Source organism: Oryctolagus cuniculus, chromosome 7 (genome assembly GCF_964237555.1).
Source record: "Oryctolagus cuniculus chromosome 7, mOryCun1.1, whole genome shotgun sequence".
NCBI classification, from domain to species: Eukaryota; Metazoa; Chordata; class Mammalia; order Lagomorpha; family Leporidae; genus Oryctolagus; species Oryctolagus cuniculus.
This window is the reverse complement of record NC_091438.1, coordinates 1,375,869-1,395,862: the sequence shown is the minus strand read 5'-3', so window position 1 is coordinate 1,395,862 and position 19,994 is coordinate 1,375,869.

Here is a 19,994-nt window from a genome sequence, read left to right as displayed (position 1 = left end):
ATAGAGGGAAACAGTGACAGGCTCCGACATCTCACACAGCCTATCTGCAGTGGAAATCACCGCTCAGCAAACGTGAGAGGGGAAACACCACAACGTGGGAGAGATCAAAAGGCAGAGCTCTGGCTGTTTGGTTGTTTTCAGCCCCTCAGCTGAAACAGGTGTCTTCAAACTCAGAAACAGGCAGGGCAGGGAATACCCAAGGTACCCTCCACCTCCCACACCTCTCTGGGAGAGAAACGTTTTATTTGAGACGCGTTTCCCTCATATCTTCAGATCACTCATTTGTTTTAAAATTGGTTAAAAACCAAAGTTGAGAGAAAACGACAGTGTAGTCTAATCAAATTATAAGCAAGGAAATAAGAAAAGACCTGTCAGAATGAGCTCTGATTAAAGACACTGTGGAATCTGATTGTCACAGCACCACCAGGAATATTTTTTCTCAGAGGTCACCAACTGAGGGCCTTCATTTTCTTGAATCTGCCATTATCCAGGAGTTCTTCTTTCAATGTGAGTTCAGCCCTAGCCACAGCTGTTACCACTAACATCCCCTCACGGTTGACTATCAAGATATCAACTCTCTCTTTCTCTCCTTTTCATATATATATATATATATAAACATATATGTTTTAATATTTTTTGTAAAGCACAGATTTTGAAGGTTAACTATGAGTTGGCATGAAATTTAGAAAGTAGAAAAAAAGAGTCATGGCTTTTCTCTATGGGAGCACAGAATTTAACTCCGTATATTTATATTCAAGCCTATTAGCTAAAAGAGAAGGTAAGTGTTAAGTACTACTTGTTTGTACTCAGAACCTAAGCCTAAGCATCTTCTTAATAGTTTCAGATGAGGGGCTGGTGCTGTGGTGCAGCAGGTTAAAGCCCTGACCTGAAGAGCTGGCATCCCATATGGGCACCAGTTCTAGGCCTGGCTGCTCCTCTTCCAATCCAGCTCTCTGCTGTGGCCTGGGAAAGCAGAAGATGGCCCACGTCCTTAGGCCCCTGCACCTGTGTGGGAGACCTGGTAGAAGCTCCTGGCTCTTGGCTTGGATCGGCACAGCTCCAGCCCTTGCGGCCATTTGGGGAGTGAACCAGTGGATGGAAGACCTCTCTCTCTCTAACTCTGTCTTTCAAATAATAAAATAAATCTTTAAAAAAAAGTTTAAAATGAAAGTCAGGTGGTATTTTAAGTCAATAAAACCACCAAGCATTTAAGAAGTCTTCGGATCTACTTCAGAAAGGGGAACTAGGCCAATTTCCTGCTTTCCTAGGAAAGAGTTTACTCAAAGGTGTGAGCACAGATTGATCTAAGAGGCAGCTTTGCCCTCATCCTCATTTAATTTCCCTGTCTTTTTTTTTTTTTCCACCAGAGCAGCCCTTCCTTAACTGAGGAAGTGATGGCTAAATCTTAGGAAATCTTAAATAAAGAATATGCATACTATTTATGTGTTGGTTTTCATGTAATATTTGGGTCTTTGAAACCACTGCTGATTAGCAGTTAAAGCACACAAGGAGCACTGTGGCTGAGCCTTAAGGCCTGGTCAGTTCTGGAGGCCCTACCTGGGTTTCCTATCAAGTATCCATGATGAACGTCACTTGCTACTCACTCTTGCTGAAAAGCACGGCAGACTCTGTGTACTACTCAGGGAAACAGACCCAGGAAGCAGCCTGCATAGTTGAAAGCAGAATGGAGAGATTCTGTATGAATTCACAGAATTGTTAAGTCAATACCAAACCTGAAACTCTACCCCGTTCTGAACTTTCTACTACATGAAAGGAGAGCAAATTTAGTTCAAAGGCACAGTTCATTTGGAATTCGGCCACTTGCTGGCAAAACCATCCTGATCCAGGGAGTTTGCATTAAACAGAAAACATTTTTGGGGTCCCTCTATGTGCCACGTTTAGGACGAGGCACTGGGGACGCTCATGAGTAAAGGGAATTATCCCTTACAGTGGAGTGGGAGAGACACACGTTAAATACATACATATACACGCTTCAGAAATTTTGCAAAGTAATATAAAGAATACTTGGGCCTTGGGCTTGTATAACCAGGGGAACTAACAGAGTTGATGACAGGGGGTTAGAGATGACTTTCTTGGAGGAAGTGATATTTACACAGAATCTTGTATAGCAAATGGAAGAGGACACACATGTGTTACTGAGACAGTGGCAGTCCAGGTAACAGGAGGCAGCAGAAGAGTGAACTGGTACTCATCAGGGAAGCTGGAGCAGAGAATGCGGGTGGGGGGACTCCAGGGGCACTACATTCAGTGTGGCCATCAGTAGGGAAGTCCTGTTAGGAGTTTGAGGCTAAACACGAAGTCAACAAGAAGCCATGGAAGAGTGTTAAGCAAAGGAGTGAATGGCACGACCAGGTGGGTGATTTTAAAAGGATACTCCAATAGCATGGAGAAGAGTGGATTGCTGGGAGTTAAGAGTAGTACCAGAGAGCAAAAATCCGGGTGAACTAGAGCTAGGATAAGGCAGTATCTGAGGGGGTGGAAAGCTGGCAAGTGGTAGGCTTGATGATGAGTTGGATGTAAGGGTCAAGAAAAGCTAGTAATCAGAATTGACTCCTACATCTCTAGCCTGGTGGGTGAAGGGCATTTCTGTTTACTGAAATTCAGAACAGGGAAGGTGGAGAAGATGGTAGGGAGGAGGGGACCATACCTTCATTTTAAGGAATGCACATATTGAGGTGTATAAGTGACAGCAAAGTTTTCTCACTCTATGGAGAAATGTGATTAAAGATTTAGGCAGGGATGGACATTTGACCGGGTGGGTAAGGCCCCAGTTAAAATGCCTCTGTTCCACATCAGAGTACCTGCCTCTGATTCCTGCTTCAGCTCTTGATTCCAGCTTCCTGTCAATGCAGATTCCAGAAGGAAGTGGTACTGACCCAAGTGCTTGAGCTTCTACCAGCCAAGTAGGAGACCTGGATTGAGTTCCTGGCCCCCAGTTTAGCCCAGCACATCCCTTACTGTTGCAGGCATCTGGAGAGTGAGCCAGCAGATGAGAGCTCTGTCTGTACAGATATGTCCCTCTTTCTCTGCTTCTCAAATTACCAAAAAAATTAAATAGGCCCAGAAATATGGAGATCTTAATTACAACACTGGGGTTGAGTACTTGGATTAGTTATATATACAACTGAGCCCCCAAGACACACACTTCACCTCTGTGGTTTTCCAGCTGATTTAGCTACCCTAAACACCCACTTGGAGTGGAAACCCATAGTGTACTAACTTCACTCCTCTTTGCTGAAGATTATTAAAAATAATAGAGACTCTTCTGACATGAACAGAGATGATCTTGAGTGATGTCAAAACCTAAAATTGAAACTAAAAAAGGATTCTGTTCCCCACCTAAGCTTTTCCATGTTCAATACAGGTTGCCTGTTTTTATGGAAGTCATGCCACCTGGGTGATCCTTGAGTATTCTACTCCCAAGAGACATTCCAGGGCCTTGCAACAGGTGATTTTCATTGGCCCTAGTGTTCATGTCTATGCTCAAGAGGGTAGATAGCCACAGAAGATGATGTGGCTGCTTCACATTTAGACTTGTGAGTATGTTCTGTCGTGATTCAATAGTATATCTATACCCTCGGAGAGAACTTTCTCACTTATATTCACTATTAAAATATATATTTAATATTAATCACTATATCTTATACAAGCACATGGCTTGAATTATATTACCTTTGAGAAGGAAAAGATCCAAAACAACCATCAATTATATTAAAGTATTACCAGTGTCCAGGGAGTGTCCTTTATTTATTTCAACACATCTTTTGGAATCAAATTGGGTTTTTACTGTTGTGGTGATAAGGAGGTGAACCCTATTGTTTTCTCTCTTTTTCCTTTTGGACTAGATGAGAAGCACACAGTAAGTTGTTAGTTGCATGGAAGAAGTCTAGCAGACTGAAACAACAGCAAACAAAAAGGGTCTTTTAAAAATTATTTTTAGCTGCTGAAAATTTTATGTATTTATGAACAGCATGGTGTTTTGAAATGCTTATATGTCAAGAAATGGTTAAATAAAAACCTCTCATTCTGTCCAGTGACTATAACCACAGCATTATTAGATGAAGAAGGTTTATCTGTTTGGTTGATTTCTCCAATAATCCTCTCTGTTTTGCTCTTTTTGTACAATTATCTTCAAATTATGGTAAGGCAGCAGCAGAACACGTGAAAGTGAATCATCTACCCCTACCCCAAATGTCTATTTACCAGAAGCATCTCTGGTCTAAGGCTCACTTACGTATAAGCCTAGTTCGTTATGAAAATTCTTAAAACCTCAACCAAAGCCTACCTTCAGACAATACCACAGCATGCTGCCAGGAAATGTCTTTTCACAAGAGGGGGCTCATAAGAAGGTGGTTTTCTCTCCTTTCATTCTAGGAGGAAACGGGCATTTGGCTGTATAGAATGAGAGGTCAGAAACGTTACCCAGGGTGAGCACGATAGGTCAGGAACTAGGAATGGAAGGATTTTTCTTGACAACTGGCTCATCATAATGTTAGATGAGCTGAGGTTGTTTTCCTGGATTTAAGTCCTGGAAGGTAACTGAGGCCAAAGACATGAATGATCACTAGGAGTGTCATCAAGGGTGGGTAAGTGGCAATGAAGATGAGAAAGGCCATTGCTTTTTTCTCTCTACACATTGTGCCATGTGCCTTTCCATCTGTACACACTGCACGTATGCACACATAACACACATACACTTATTCCTGCAAATTCTCTCTGGGAACAAGCAGTTTGCCTTTGAATTGCCTGGGTGGGTCTTAGTTGGACAATCCACAAAGTTCTCTGATGTTCATTTTCCTTATACAAGGTTTATTTTACTTTATTATTTTTTTGACAGGCAGAGTTAGAGAGAGACAGAGAGAAAGGTCTTCCTTCTGTTGGTTCACCCCCCAAATGGCCGCTACAGCTGATGCGCTGTGCTGATCTGAAGCCAGGTGCTTCTTCCTGGTCTCCCATGCAGGTGCAGGACCCAAGCACTTGGGCCATCCTCCACTGCCTTCCTGGGGCACAGCAGAGAGCTGGCCTGGAAGAGGAGCAACCAGCACAGAATCTGGCACCCCGACCAGGACTAGAACCTGGGGTACTGGTGCTGCAGGTGGAGGATTAGCCAAGTGAGCCGCGGTGCCGGACTTATACAAGGTTTAAAGGTTATGGAGTTGAAAGAAGATGCATATGTTGCATATACCATATTATGTGTAAGGCCATTTATACATTTGACTAACCTTCAAAAGTTCTCTGCACACAAGTTAAGCAGTAAGACACAGCTCAGGACCAGGAAGCACTCTCCTGAAAACCCAGGCAGAGAGCAGGCTGTGGGTCCCTCTAGTCCATTTATCCATGTAGGGTTTCATACACTGTGTCTCTCTTCTGTGCATCTCTGCATGGGCCCCACCCACAGCAGGGAAGAGCTAAGGCTGACTAGCTTTAAAAAATGAATGATTTCTGGGTTTTGTTTCTTCTTAGTGACTCAAAATTAAAGGTTCATTGAGGTAGGAGGTCCCAACCACTGTAACTTAAAAGGACAATCTGTCAGCTTATTTCCCAACCTTCAGCTACCTGTGAAATAACTGCTCAGCTATTGTGACAGAGAGCAGTTTATCAGCCTTTGGACTCAGCAAGTACATTGGTGCTCTTTGCTTTTGTTTACATGTCTCGGCTGGTCCACTCCCATTTATCCCTCAATGACATGGAAATGACATTTACTATCTTGTCTCACAAAGAATCCACACCCCCTCCCATAACTCAAGCCAGGGCTAATCTGGAACTTTCTCTTGGCACTTGGCAAGCCCAGCACTGCCTCTGTTCTAACCCTTTTATGGTCATCTAACTTTATAGAGAGAAAGCCCGTCCTACCAACTTGATCGTAAGCCCCTGGAAGACTGAAGGATAAAATACCTAATCCAGTGCAGAATATTCCTCATAAGGGCCTTTGGCAAAATTTAGAAATAAATTCTACTTCTAGGAGGGATCTTCAGAGATTATCAATTTCAGTCATCTGATTTTTACAGGTGAAACAGAAAACTGATATAATTTGCCGAAAGTCATAATGTCAACAAACTGTCAATGAAGACCCATCCTTATTTCTGCTCTGAACTGTTGAAAGAAAGATCCCTTTTCTATTCTTGAATCCCATTAGAAATAACAATCAATTTAGAACATGGATATAAATGAAGCTATGATTAGATTATGTTAGAATTCTATATTTGTAAAAGATAATGCTAGTTGACCATCAATACCAAATACCTGTAGGAAAAAACAAAGTGTCATCCTGAATACCAGGACAGTTAAAGGAAAAAGAACTGAAATGAAAGGCTCATTTTGAAGCAATCATCTGGGGTTGGCTGTGTCCTTTTTTATATAATTATTCCACTTACAAGGAAAGAAATGACTTCTGTCCAATACTATTTTCATAATTTTTTTTTTTAATTTTTGACAGGCAGAGTGGACAGTGAGAGAGAGAGACAGAGAGAAAGGTCTTCCTTTGCCGTTGGTTCACCCTCCAATGGCCGCCGCTGCAGCCGGCGCACCGCACTGATCCGAAGGCAGGAGCCAGGATCCAGGTGCTTTTCCTGGTCTCCCATGGGGTGCAGGGCCCAAGCACCTGGGCCATCCTCCACTGCACTCCCTGGCCACAGCAGAGAGCTGGCCTGGAAGAGGGGCAACCGGGACAGAATCCGGCGCCCCGACCGGGACTAGAACCTGGTGTGCCGGCGCCGCAAGGTGGAGGATTAGCCTATTGAGCCGCGGCGCCGGCCCTATTTTCATAATTTTTAATATGCACTTGTAAATGTTTGTTTACTTACTTGAAAGGCAGGGCAACAGAGAAAGAGAGAGAGAGAGAGAGAGAGAGAGAGAGAGAGAGCTTTCATCTGCTAGCTCACTCCCCAAAAGCCTGCAATAGCTGTGGCTGGGGCAGGCTGAAGCCAGAAGTCAGGAACTCCTCCATCCAGGTCTCCCATGCTGGAACCCAAGGCAGGAAGGCAGAAACCCAAGCAGGGACTCCAACCAGCACTCTAAAATGGGGTGCTGGCATCAGTAGTGGTGGTTTAATGAGCCACACCACAATGCTGGCTACAATTATCACCAAGCTTAATCATGTATAACCAGGTGATTCAGTTCCTTGGAGGTGTGCAGAAGTATGGAGCATTTTGGGTAGAGACTTTTGGTTTTTGCTGTTTGAAATTACACACAGAAAGCTCAGTAAGATGAAGCAATATTTCATAGGTTCTGCCAATAACTAAAATTTTAATTTCCATACTCTTCTATATTTTTATCCTAACTATATTGATGCTTTTTCCACTTTGCTTTCTTTGTAAAATTTTTTATTAATATAAAGAGAACAGGCTGGCGCCACGGCTCACTAGGCTAATCCTCCACCTTGCGGCGCCGGCACACCGGGTTCTAGTCCTGGTCGGGGTGCCGGATTCTGTCCCGGTTGCCCTTCTTCCAGGCCAGCTCTCTGCTGTGGCCAGGGAGTGCAGTGGAGGGTGGCACAAGTACTTGGGCCCTGCACCCCATGGGAGACCAGGATAAGCACCTGGCTCCTGCCATCGGATCAGCGTGGTGCGCCGGCCGCGGCGGCCATTGGAGGGTGAACCAACAGCAAAGGAAGACCTTTCTCTCTGTCTCTCTCTCTCACTGTCCACTCTGCCTGTCAAAAAAAAAAAAATAAATAAATAAAATAAAAAAAGAGAGAACAGATTTCATGTATTTCATAGGTACAATTCTAAGAAGATAATTTCTTCATGTGGTAACTCTAGATGCCTTGACAAGATGTTGTATTTTGCTGGTGCTGTGGTGTAGCAGGTGAAATCCACTGCCTGTAGCTCCAGCATCCCATAGGAGCGCCGGTTCAAGTCCTGGCTGCTCCACTTCCAATCCAGCTCTCTGCTAATGTGCTTGGGAAAGCAGCAAAAGATAGCCCAAGTCCTTGGGTCCCTGCACCCACGTGGGAGACTGGGAAGAAGCACCTGGATCCTTGTCGCTCCCCCTCTTCGTGGAGGAACGACACTAAACCCTGCCTAGGCCTCATATCTGAGTCACGGCACCATTATGTCGCTCCCCCTCTTCGTGGAGGAACGACACAGGACCCTGCGCTGTTCTTTCGTCTGCTCGGCCCTCCCCGGGTTTGCTGCTGGTTCTTCCCGGGTTGGCTACTGACCCTTCCACCTCCGTGGAAGGGCGGTTCCCCCTGCCACTTTTCCCCACTTCCGCGGGGGAGCGGCACACCGCCGGCCGGCTCTCTCGGGGGCTGCACAGGTGTTCCTTCAGATAGATGTTCCCGGTGCATGTTGTCTCTCTCCTCCTTTATAGTCCTCTTCCACCAATCCCAACTCGGCTGCCCACATGCCGAGTACGCTGCTCTCCTCCAATCAGGAGCAGCTCCTGCAGCTTGTCAAGTTGGTGAGAGGCAGCTGGGTAGAAGCTGTTTGCTCCTCTCCCAGCGCCATATTGTGGGAGAGCAGATGCATAGAGTAAGTCTTAATTCCAGTAACAGTCTAGTCTGAGTTGCTCCCCACAGATCCCCCTTTCTTTTTATTTTTTGGCGTTGATACGCGCCTTTCTTCGGTGCCCCGTGGCACACACTCTGCTCTGCTTGCTGGAGTTGCCCACAGGTGCTTACAAGCCCTACCAATCAGGCAAACCGAATCTGGGTCCTCTCTTCGCCATGTTGTGAAGAGGTTTTTAGGTGCTGATGCATGCCTGTGTTCGGTGCCCTGCAGCGCATGCTCTGCTCTGCTAGAACTGCCTGCAGGTGCTTACAAGCCCTAGCAATCAGGCAAACTGAATCCAAGCCTTCTCATTGCCGTATTGTGGGGAGACTTATTGATGTTGATAACGTGCCTGTCTTCGGTGACCTGCAGCGGGTAAGCTGCTAGCCGCCAGCAGGTTCTTATCGTCTTACTAATCAGGCAGACCGAATCCAAGCTCTCTCATTGCCGTGCGTGTTGTGGAGAGGCCTTATTTTTCTCTATTTCTCTATCTCCGGGCATTCCTATTTCTCCTATTTTACTTCTATCTGCCAGCATTCCTATTTCTCTCATTTTACTTCTAAACTTCTGTTTCTCTTATCCCTGCGGCATCCCGGCGCCCGCCCCAAGGCTGCTTCTCGGCGCCTCGCCCCGCGGCGGGTTCCCGGCTCTGCGCCGCTTCAGCCCGCGCTTCTCTCATCTGCGCGGCTTCCCGGCGCCCGCCCTGCGGCGGGTTCCCGGCTCTGCGCGGCTCGGCTTCGCGCACCGTGCCCCGTGCGCTCTCCCCACTTGTGCCCCGCGCGCTCTCTCTGCGTGCAGCGGCTTCCGCGAGTCACACAGCCCAGCTCACGTTTCCGCCACCGGCATTCAGTCCAAGTTCCCCGGGCTAACCTGGCGAATTCCAACCTGGCGGCCCACGTCTCTGCCTCTGGTTCCAGATTTTCGCCTTTTGCTCCCTGGGCTGACTTGAAGAATTCCAAGATAGCTTACGTCTCCGCCTCGGCCTGCCCCGGCGGCTTCAATTTCCCTAACATTTTTCTCTACCCGGTATGTTTCCCTAACTTTTCTTCCAACAACAATATTCCCCTCTCATTTCTCCCGGCTTCTCCCCACAGTCCGCATCCGAGTCCAAGCCTCCTCCAGGTTTCACTTTCGCTTTCAATCTCCTAGCTTCCCCGCCATAGTCCGCATCCAAGTCTATGAAAGCTTTCACTTTCGCTTTCAATCCTAACTTCTTTCCCACAGTCCATATCCGAGTCTATGCCTAGGCTTTCGATAGCTTCTTCCGGCACCTTTTCCATCCGGCTTTTCCCTAGGCTCTTTGCTAGTCTCTCTCTCCGGTATTTTCCCACTTCTTCCCGCTTCTTCCCTCCTAAGTTTCCTATCCGAGTCACGGCACCATTATGTCACTCCCCCTCTTCGTGGAGGAACGACACAGGACCCTGCGCTGTTCTTTCGTCTGCTCGGCCCTCCCCGGGTTTGCTGCTGGTTCTTCCCGGGTTGGCTACCGACCCTTCCACCTCCGTGGAAGGGCGGTTCCCCCTGCCACTTTTCCCCACTTCTGCGGGGGAGCGGCACACCGCCGGCCGGCTCTCTCGGGGGCTGCACAGGTGTTCCTTCAGATAGATGTTCCCGGTGCATGTTGTCTCTCTCCTCCTTTATAGTCCTCTTCCACCAATCCCAACTCGGCTGCCCACATGCCGAGTACGCTGCTCTCCTCCAATCAGGAGCAGCTCCTGCAGCTTGTCAAGTTGGTGAGAGGCAGCTGGGTAGAAGCTGTTTGCTCCTCTCCCAGCGCCATATTGTGGGAGAGCAGATGCATAGAATAAGTCTTAATTCCAGTAACAGTCTAGTCCGAGTTGCTCCCCACAGATCCTGGCTTCAAATTTGCCTAGCTCTGGCTATTGTGGCCATTTGGGGAGTGAGCTGGTGGATGAAAGATTTTCTGTCTCTCTCTCTCTCTCTCTCACTCTCAGTCTTACTCTTTCTCTACTCTCTGTAACTCTGCCTTTCAAATAAGTAAATAAATCTAAAAACCAGTCCCCAAGCAAACCTCTATATTCTATCTCCAATTTTTATTCTCTTACTCTTTTTGAAACATTCCTATCAAATATTTGCCTCTATGACTCCACAAAACCTGCTCCTTTCAAGTTACCAATGCCCCCAAAATTCTGGCTCTCTTGATCAACTTTCAGCAACCCTAGGCTCTCGTCACACTGGATCTATCAGATGTATTGGATATAGTAGATCTTTCTCTAGTCCTTGATACCTTTTCTCCACCTGCTTTCTGGGATCCCACACCCTGTTTTCTTCCCGTCTTGCAGATCCCTCTGTTGCCATCTGATTTGCTGATTCCTCCTCTTCTCCCCAACCTGTTAAAGAATGCTGGAATGTTCCAAGACTCAGTTCTTGGCCCTCTACTCTTCTCAACTGATACTCATTCATCAAGTTTCATGTCTTTAAATATATCCTCCTATATCCTACGACTCCAAAACATTTATATCCAGCCCAGATCTCTCTCCTACACATAAGAATAATATTTCCTAAGAGCCTATTTCATATTTTGGAGAAACAGCAGTCCTTTAAAGCTTAACTTGTCCTAAATAGAACTTTGTCTCTTCTCTCTCAAACCTGAACTTCCAATCTTTCCCCTCAGAGGTGTGCATACTTGTTACTCCATCCCTCCAGTCAGGCAGGTCAGAAACATTAGGAGCGTCCTTGACTCCTTTCTCTTTCACACCACACATCTTATTATCAGGAAATTCTTTCACCTCCACCTTCAAAATATGCCCATGACCCGACTACTTCTCACCATCTCTCCTCCTACCACCCTGATCCTGGTTACCACACCTCTCACCTGGACTATTGCCATAGCTCTCTCTGGTCTTTGCACCAACCTTTGCCTATTCACAACACAGAAGCCAGAGAGGCCCTTTGAAAACCTAAGTCAGATTATATCACTCCTGTGATCAAAACTCTATAAAGATTCCCTATTTCACTCAGAGTAAAAGCCAAAGCCTGAGTCACCCTTCGCCCACCCCGTTACCTTTCTGACATCACTCCACGTGACTCCTCATCCCTCACTCTGCTTCAGAAACACTGCCCTCATTGCTGTGTCTGAAATGTTCCAGCTAGCCTCCTGCCTTAGTGTCTACAGCACAGTTGGCTGTGCTTGGCAACACTTATGCCCCTAAAGTGCACCTGGGTCATTCTCTTCTCCCATTAGAGTCTTTACCCAAATACCCACTTCTCAATGAGACCTACTCTGACAACACTAATACTACAAATACCTTCCACAACATCCCATGTTGTTCTATTTCTGTTTTTCTTTGTCCTTAACACCTTATAACATACAGTCTACATATTTATTTATTACTCTGTATCCACCAGCTGTAGTAAAAGCTCCTGAGGATATTGTTTGCTCGACAATATAGGGGCTGGTGCTGTGGCATAGCAGGCAAAGCTGCCATCTGCAGTGCCGGCATCCCATATGGGTGCCGGTTCAAGTCCCAGCTGCTCCACTTTCAATCCAGTTCTCTGCTATGGCCTGGGAAAGCAGTAGAGGATGGTCCAAGTCCTTGGGCCCCTGCACCCATGTGGGAAGACCTGGAGGAAGCTCCTGGTTCCTGGCTTCAGATCGGCACAGCTCTGGCCATTGTGGCCATCTGCGGAGTGAACCAGTGGATAGAAGTCCTTTATCTCTCTCTATCTCTCTCTCTTTCTCTCTCTCTCCCCCTCACTCTCCTCTCTCTCCTCTCTTCTCTCACTTCTCTCTCTTCTGCCTCTGCCTCTCCTTCTCTCTCTGTAACTCTGACTTTCAAATAAATAAATACATCTTAAAAAACAAACAAACAAAAAACAATATATCTCCAGTCCCTAGAATGTGCTCACACATCCTTTCTGGATGAATTAATAAGTATGTTCACCAAACATTCAATTCCTGAGCAACTTTCTCCTTCAAATGGTCCTAAATCAGAAAAAAAAAAAAATCCAAAAAGAACTTGCCTATTAACCTAGTAGAAGTTCAAGTCTTAGGATCTCTTTCCTCCTCTTGTGTTCCCACATAGGCCTTGACTGTCACCCTCTTCATGTGAGTCACGGTAGAGGAAAGTATTTCACTTGGATCTGTGGTTTCCACTCTGATCACAGAATTGGGAAGGAATGGAAGAATGGGGATGTGAAATAGAGTCTACTCTTTTTAGCAAGGAGAGATTCTATTCTTTTGAGAATTAGTTGGGCTCTAACTGTGCTAGGATGAGAATATACAGTGAACAAGGCAGAAAAGTACCCTAATCTCCTAGAGACTAAATTATATTTATATTGTGATTGTGTATCCCACTTCTTTATTCTTACCAGTGTAGTCCCCAAATGGCCAGGTGTGAGGATATTATTTTCCCTGTTAGAGATAGAAGGAAAAATCCAGGATGTACTTTATATTGTCCTTTAGAAACTCACTACTCAGAATGTCATCCCCAACAAGCATCATCAGCCTGACCTGATAGTTTAGAAGAAATGCAGGATCTCAGGCCCCATTTTAGGGTTACTGAATCTGAAACAACATTTTTACAACATCCTCAAGTGATTACGAACAAAAGTGTTTGAGATGCACTGCCTCAAAACTCTCCCACTGAACCCAAGCTCATAGGTATCACATAAATTGTGGGGAAGGAAAGTTTGAGTAGACAGGAGAGAACTAACTTCATGTTTTGCTTTTGCTAGTGAAGAAGGAATGTTTTTTGATGCCCTGGATGATAAAAGGAATTGTAGTAAATGATTCCGGATTGATTTCTCAAATTACATAAAAATTCATGGACTTAAAAATATTACATCAAAGGCCAGCGCCGCGGCTCAATAGGCTAATCCTCTACCTTGCGGTGCCGGCACACCAGGTTCTAGTCCTGGTCGGGGCGCTGGATTCTGTCCCAGTTGCCCCTCTTCCAGGCCAGCTCTCTGCTGCGGCCCAGGAGTGCAGTGGAGGATGGCCCAAGTCCTTGGGCCCTGCACCCCATGGGAGACCAGGATAAACACCTGGCTCCTGCCTTTGGATCAGCGCAGTGTGCTGGCTGCAGTGTGCTGGCCACGGTGGCCATTGGAGGGCAAACCAATGGCAAAAGGAAGACCTTTCTTTCTCTCTCTCTCACTGTCCACTCTGCCTGTCAAAAACAACATGCTCCTGAATGAACAATGGGTCATAGAAGAAATTAAAAGAGAAATCAAAAATTTTCTGGAAGTAAATGAGGATAACAGCACAACATATCAAAACTTATGGGATGCAGCAAAAGCAGTGTTAAGAGGAAAGTTTATATCAATAGGTGCCTACATCAAGAAATTGGAAAGGCACCAAATAGATGAGCTTTCAGTTCACCTCAAGGATCTAGAAAACTTACAGCAAACCAGACCCAAATCTAGTAGGAGAAGAGAAATAATTAAAATCAGAGAAGAAATCAACAGGATTGAATCCAAAAAAAACATTACAAAAAATCAGCCAAACGAGGAGCTGGTTTTTTGAAAAAATAAACAAAATTGACACCCCATTGGCCCAACTAACTAAAAAAAGAAGAGAAAAGACCCAAATCAATAAAATCAGAGATGAAAAAGGAAACGTAACAACAGACAGCACTGAAATAAAAAGAATCATCAGAAATTACTACAAGGACTTGTATGCCAGCAAACAGGGAAACCTATCAGAAATGGATAGATTCCTGGACACATGCAACCTACCTAAATTGAACCAGGAAGACATCGAAAACCTAAACAGACCCATAACTGAGACAGAAATTGAAACAGTAATAAAGGCCCTCCCAACAAAGAAAAGCCCAGGACCAGATGGATTCACTGCTGAATTCTACCAGACATTTAAAGAAGAACTGACTCCAATTCTTCTCAAACTATTCAGAACAATCGAAGAAGAGGGAATCCTCCTAAATTCTTTCTATGAAGCCAACATCACCTTAATTCCTAAGCCGGAAAAAGATGCAACATTCAAAGAGAATTACAGACCAATATCCCTGATGAACATAGATGCAAAAATCCTCAATAAAATTCTCGCCAATAGAATGCAACAACACATCAGAAAGATCATCCACCCAGACCAAGTGGGATTTATCCCTGGTATGCAGGGATGGTTTAATGTGCGCAAAACAATCAATGTGATACACCACATTAACAGACTGCAGAAGAAAAACCATATGATTATCTCAATAGACGCCGAGAAAGCATTTGATAAAATACAACACCCGTTCATGATGAAAACTCTAAGCAAACTGGGTTTGGAAGGCATATTCCTCAATACAATCAAAGCAATCTATGAAAAACCCACAGCCAGCATCCTATTGAATGGGGAAAAGTTGGAAGCATTTCCACTGAGATCTGGTACCAGACAGGGATGCCCACTCTCACCACTGCTATTCAATATAGTTCTGGAAGTTCTAGCCAGAGCTATTAGGCAAGAAAAAGAAATTAAAGGGATACAAATTGGGAAGGAAGAACTCAAACTATCCCTCTTTGCAGATGATATGATTCTTTATTTAGGGGACCCAAAGAACTCTACTAAGAGACTATTGGAACTCATAGAAGATTTTGGCAAAGTAGCAGGGTATAAAATCAATGCACAAAAATCAACAGCCTTTGTATACACAGACAATGCCACGGCTGAGGAAGAACTTCTAAGATCAATTCCATTCACAATAGCTACAAAACAATCAAATACCTTGGAATAAACTTAACCAAGGACGTTAAAGATCTCTACGATGAAAATTACAAAACCTTAAAGAAAGAAATAGAAGAGGATACCAAAAAATGGAAAAATCTTCCATGCTCATGGATTGGAAGAATCAATATCATCAAAATGTCCATTCTCCCAAAAGCAATTTATAGATTCAATGCAATACCAATCAAGATACCGAAGACCTTCTTCTCAGATCTGGAAAAAATGGTGCTGAAATTCATATGGAGGCACAAGAGACCTCGAATAGCTAAAGCAATCTTGTACAACAAAAACAAAGCTGGAGGCATCACAATACCAGATTTCAGGACATACTACAGGGCAGTTGTAATCAAAAAGGCATGGTACTGGTACAGAAACAGATGGATAGACCAATGGAACAGAATTGAAACACCAGAAATCAACCCAAATATCTACAGCCAACTTATATTTGATCAAGGATCTAAAACCAATTCCTGGAGCAAGGACAGTCTATTCAATAAATGGTGCTGGGAAAACTGGATTTCTACGTGCAGAAGCATGAAGCAAGACCCCTACCTTACACCTTACACAAAAATCCACTCAATATGGATTAAAGACCTAAATCTACGACCTGACACCATCAAATTATTAGAGAACATTGGAGAAACCCTTCAAGATATTGGCACAGGCAAAGAATTTCTGGAAAAGACCCGGGAGGCACAGGCAGTCAAAGCCAAAATCAACTATTGGGATTGCATCAAATTGAGAAGTTTCTGTACTGCAAAAGAAACAGTCAGGAGAGTGAAGAGACAACCGACAGAATGGGAAAAAATATTTGCAAACTATGCAACAGATAAAGGGTTAATAACCAGAATCTACAAAGAAATCAAGAAACTCCACAAAAACAAAACCAACAACCCACTTAAGAGATGGGCCAAGGACCTCAATAGACATTTTTCAAAAGAGGAAATCCAAATGGCCAACAGGCACATGAGAAAATGTTCAAGATCACTAGCAATCAGGGAAATGCAAATCAAAACCACAATGAGGTTTCACCTCACCCCAGTTAGAATGGCTCACATACAGAAATCTACCAACAACAGATGCTGGCGAGGATGTGGGGAAAAAGGGACACTAACTCATTGTTGGTCGGAATGCAAACTGGTCAAGCCACTATGGAAGTCTGGAGATTCCTCAGAAACCTGAAGATAACCCTACCGTTCGACCCAGCCATCCCACTCCTTGGAATTTACCCAAAGGAATTTAAATTGGCAAACAAAAAAGCGGTCTGCACCCTAATATTTATTGCAGCACAATTCACAATAGCCAAGACCTGGAACCAACCTAAATGCCCATCAACGGTAGACTGGATAAAGAAATTATGGGATATGTACTCTTTAGAATACTATACCGCAGTAAGAAACAACGAAATCCAGTCATTTGCAACAAAATGGAGGAATCTGGAACACATCATGCTGAGTGAAATAAGCCAGTCCCAAAGGGACAAATACCATATGTTCTCCCTGATTGGTGACAACTGACTGAACACCAAAAAGGAAACCTGTTGAAGTGAAATGGACACTATGAGAAACGGTGACTTGATCAGCATAGCCCGACTGTTAATGAACAACTTAATACATTATCCCTCTTAGTAGTTTTTTTGGTCTGTTCTCCTTAAGATGACTGCTTTAATTCTGTAATTAATACACAGTTATTCTTAAGTGTTGAAAATTAACTGAAATGTGATCCCTGTTAAACATAAGAGTGGGAATAAGAGAGGGAAGAGATGTACAATTTGGGACATGCTGAAGCTGACTTGCCCCAAATGGTAGAGTTAGAAACATACCAGGGGACTCCAATTTAATCCCATCAAGGTGGCATGTACCAATGCCATCTCACTAGTCCAAGTGATCAATTTCAGTTCACAATTGATCATAATGAAAGGACTAAGAGTCAAAGGGAGCACATAAACAAGTCTAGTACCTGCTAATACTAACCGATAGAATAAATAAAGGGGAGAGTGATCCAACATGGGAAGCGAGATACTCAGCAGACTCATAGAATGGCGGATGTCCTAAACAGCACTCTAGCCTCAGAATCAGCCCTAAAGGCATTCCGATCTGGCTGAAAAACCCATGAGAGTATTTCAGGCATGGAAAGCCAAGACACTCTGGCAAAAAACAAACAAACAAACAAACAAACAAAAAAAACACCTAAATGAAAGATCTCTGTGAGTGAGATCCCAGTGGAAAGAACAGGTCTTCAAAGAAGGAGGTACCTTTCTTGAAAGGAGGAGAGAACCTCTACTTTGACTATGACCTTGTCTAAACAAGATAAGAGTCGGAGAACTCAAGGGGCTTCCATAACCTTGGAAACTCATGACTGGTGCATAGGGAGATTACTGATGCCATAAACAGGAGTGTCAATTTGTAAAGTCAACAACAGGAGTCACTATGCACTTACTCCTCATGTAGGATCTCTGTCCTTAATGTGCTCTACATTGAGACTTAATGCTATAACGAGTACTCAAACATTATATTTCACTTTGTGTTTCTATGAGGGTGCAAACTGTTGAAATCTTTACTTAATGTATACTAAACTGATCTTCTGTTAAAAAAAAAAAAGAAGAAATTAGCAATTCCCAACTTGACTCTCACTGGGATTAAACATGACAATAGGTCTGATCTGATTTCATCATCATTTAAAGAATCATCTATTATTTTTCACTTTATGTTTCTGTGTGGGAGCAAACTGTTGAAATCTTTACTTAATGTATGCTAAACTGATCTGTAGATAAAGAGAATCAAAAATGAATCTTGATGTGAATGGAAGGGGAGAGGGAGTGGGAGAGGGGAGGGTTGCAGGTGGGAGGGACGTTATGGGGGGAAGCCATTGTAATCCATAAGCCGTACTTTGGAAATTTATATTCATTAAATAAAAGTTAAAAATAAATAAATAAATAAATAAATAAATAAATATTACATCAAGCTGAGAAGCTTCTCCACTGTAAAAGAAACCCTCATACAGGCAGCCAATGCCAAAATTAACAACAGGAATTGCATCAGGTTGAGAAGTTTCTGTACTGCAAAAGAAACAGTCAGGAAAGTGAAGAGGCAACCGACGGAGTGGGAGAAAATATTTACAAACTATGCAGCTGGTAGAGGATTAATAACCAGAATCTACAAAGAAATCAAGAAACTCCACCACAATAAAACAAACAACCCACTTAAGAGATGGGCCAAAGACCTAAACAGACATTTTTCAGAAGAGAAGATCCAAATGGCCAACAGATGCATGAAAGGATGTTCGGGATCACTGGCCATCAGGGAGGTGCAGCTTGAAGCCACTTTGAGGTTTCACCTCACCCCCACTGGAGTGGCTTTCACATGGAAATCGATGGACAGTAGATGCTGGCGAGGATGTGGTTCAGAAGGGGCACACTAATCCACTGTTGGTGGGAATACAAAATGGTGAGGCCACTCTGGAGGACAGTTTGGAGATACCTCAGAAATCTGAACATAGCCCTACCATGCAACCCAGCCAATCCACTCCTCAGAACTTACCCAAGGGAAATTAAATTGACGAATGAGAGAGCTGTCTGCACCTCAATGTTTGTTGCAGCTCGGTTCACAATGGATGGGATGTGGAGTCAACCTAGATGCCCATCAACAGAAGACTGGATAAAGAAATTATTGGATATGAATACTATGGAATACTACACAGTGGTAAAAAAAAGAGATGAAATACAGTCATTTGCAACAGAATGGAGGAAACTGGAAAACATCATGCTGAGTGAAATAGGCCATTCCCAAAGGGACAAATATCATATGTTCTCGCTGATCTGTGACAACTAACTGAGCACCTAAAAAGAAACCTGTAGAAGTGAAACTGACACTATGAGAAACAATGACTTGATCAGCCCTTGTCCTAACTGTTGAGGAACAACTTACTATTTTATTCTTTTTAGTATTTTCTTTTTCTACTTAATACCATTGGTTGAACTCTTTACTTAACACAGAATTATTCTTAGGTGTTTCAATCCAATTGAAAATTGATCCCTGTTAAAAATAAGAGTGGGAGGAGCTGGCACTGTGGCACAACTTGTTAAAGCCCTGGCCTGAAGTGCCGGCATCCCATATGGGCACGGGTTTTAGTCCCAGGAGCTCCTGGCTCCTGGCTTTGGATCGGCTCGACTCCGGCTGTTGCAGCCATCTGGGGAGTGAACCAGCAGATGGAGGACCTCTCTCTCTGTCTCTATCTCTCTCTGTAACTCTGTCTTTAAAATAAATAAAATCAATCTTTAAAAAAAATAAGAGTGGGAATAAGAGAGGGAGAAGATATACAGTTCAGCACATGTTCCCTCAGACTTATCCATAAGAATAAAGCTAAAAACTTACCATGGGACTCCCAATTCCCTTAAGTTGGCAAGTACCAATGTCATCTTACTAGTTAAAGTGATCAGTTTAAGTTCATAACTGATCATAAAGATAGGATTAAGTGTTAAAGGGATCACTTAAATAAAACCATGTGTCTGCTAATAATAACTGATAGAATTAAAAGGAGAGAACGATCCAACGTGGGAAGCAGGCCACACAGCAGACTCATAGAATGACAAATGCCCTAAATAGGACTCTGGCCTCAGAATCAGCCCTTAAGGCATTCAGATCTGGCTAAAAAGCCCATGAGAGCATTTTAGGCATGGAAAGCCAAGACACTGTGGCAAAAAAATGATCTCTGTGAGTGAGATCCTGGTGGAAAGAAGGGGCCATCAATGAAGGAGGTGCCTTTCTCTGAAGGGAGGAAAGAACTTCCACTTT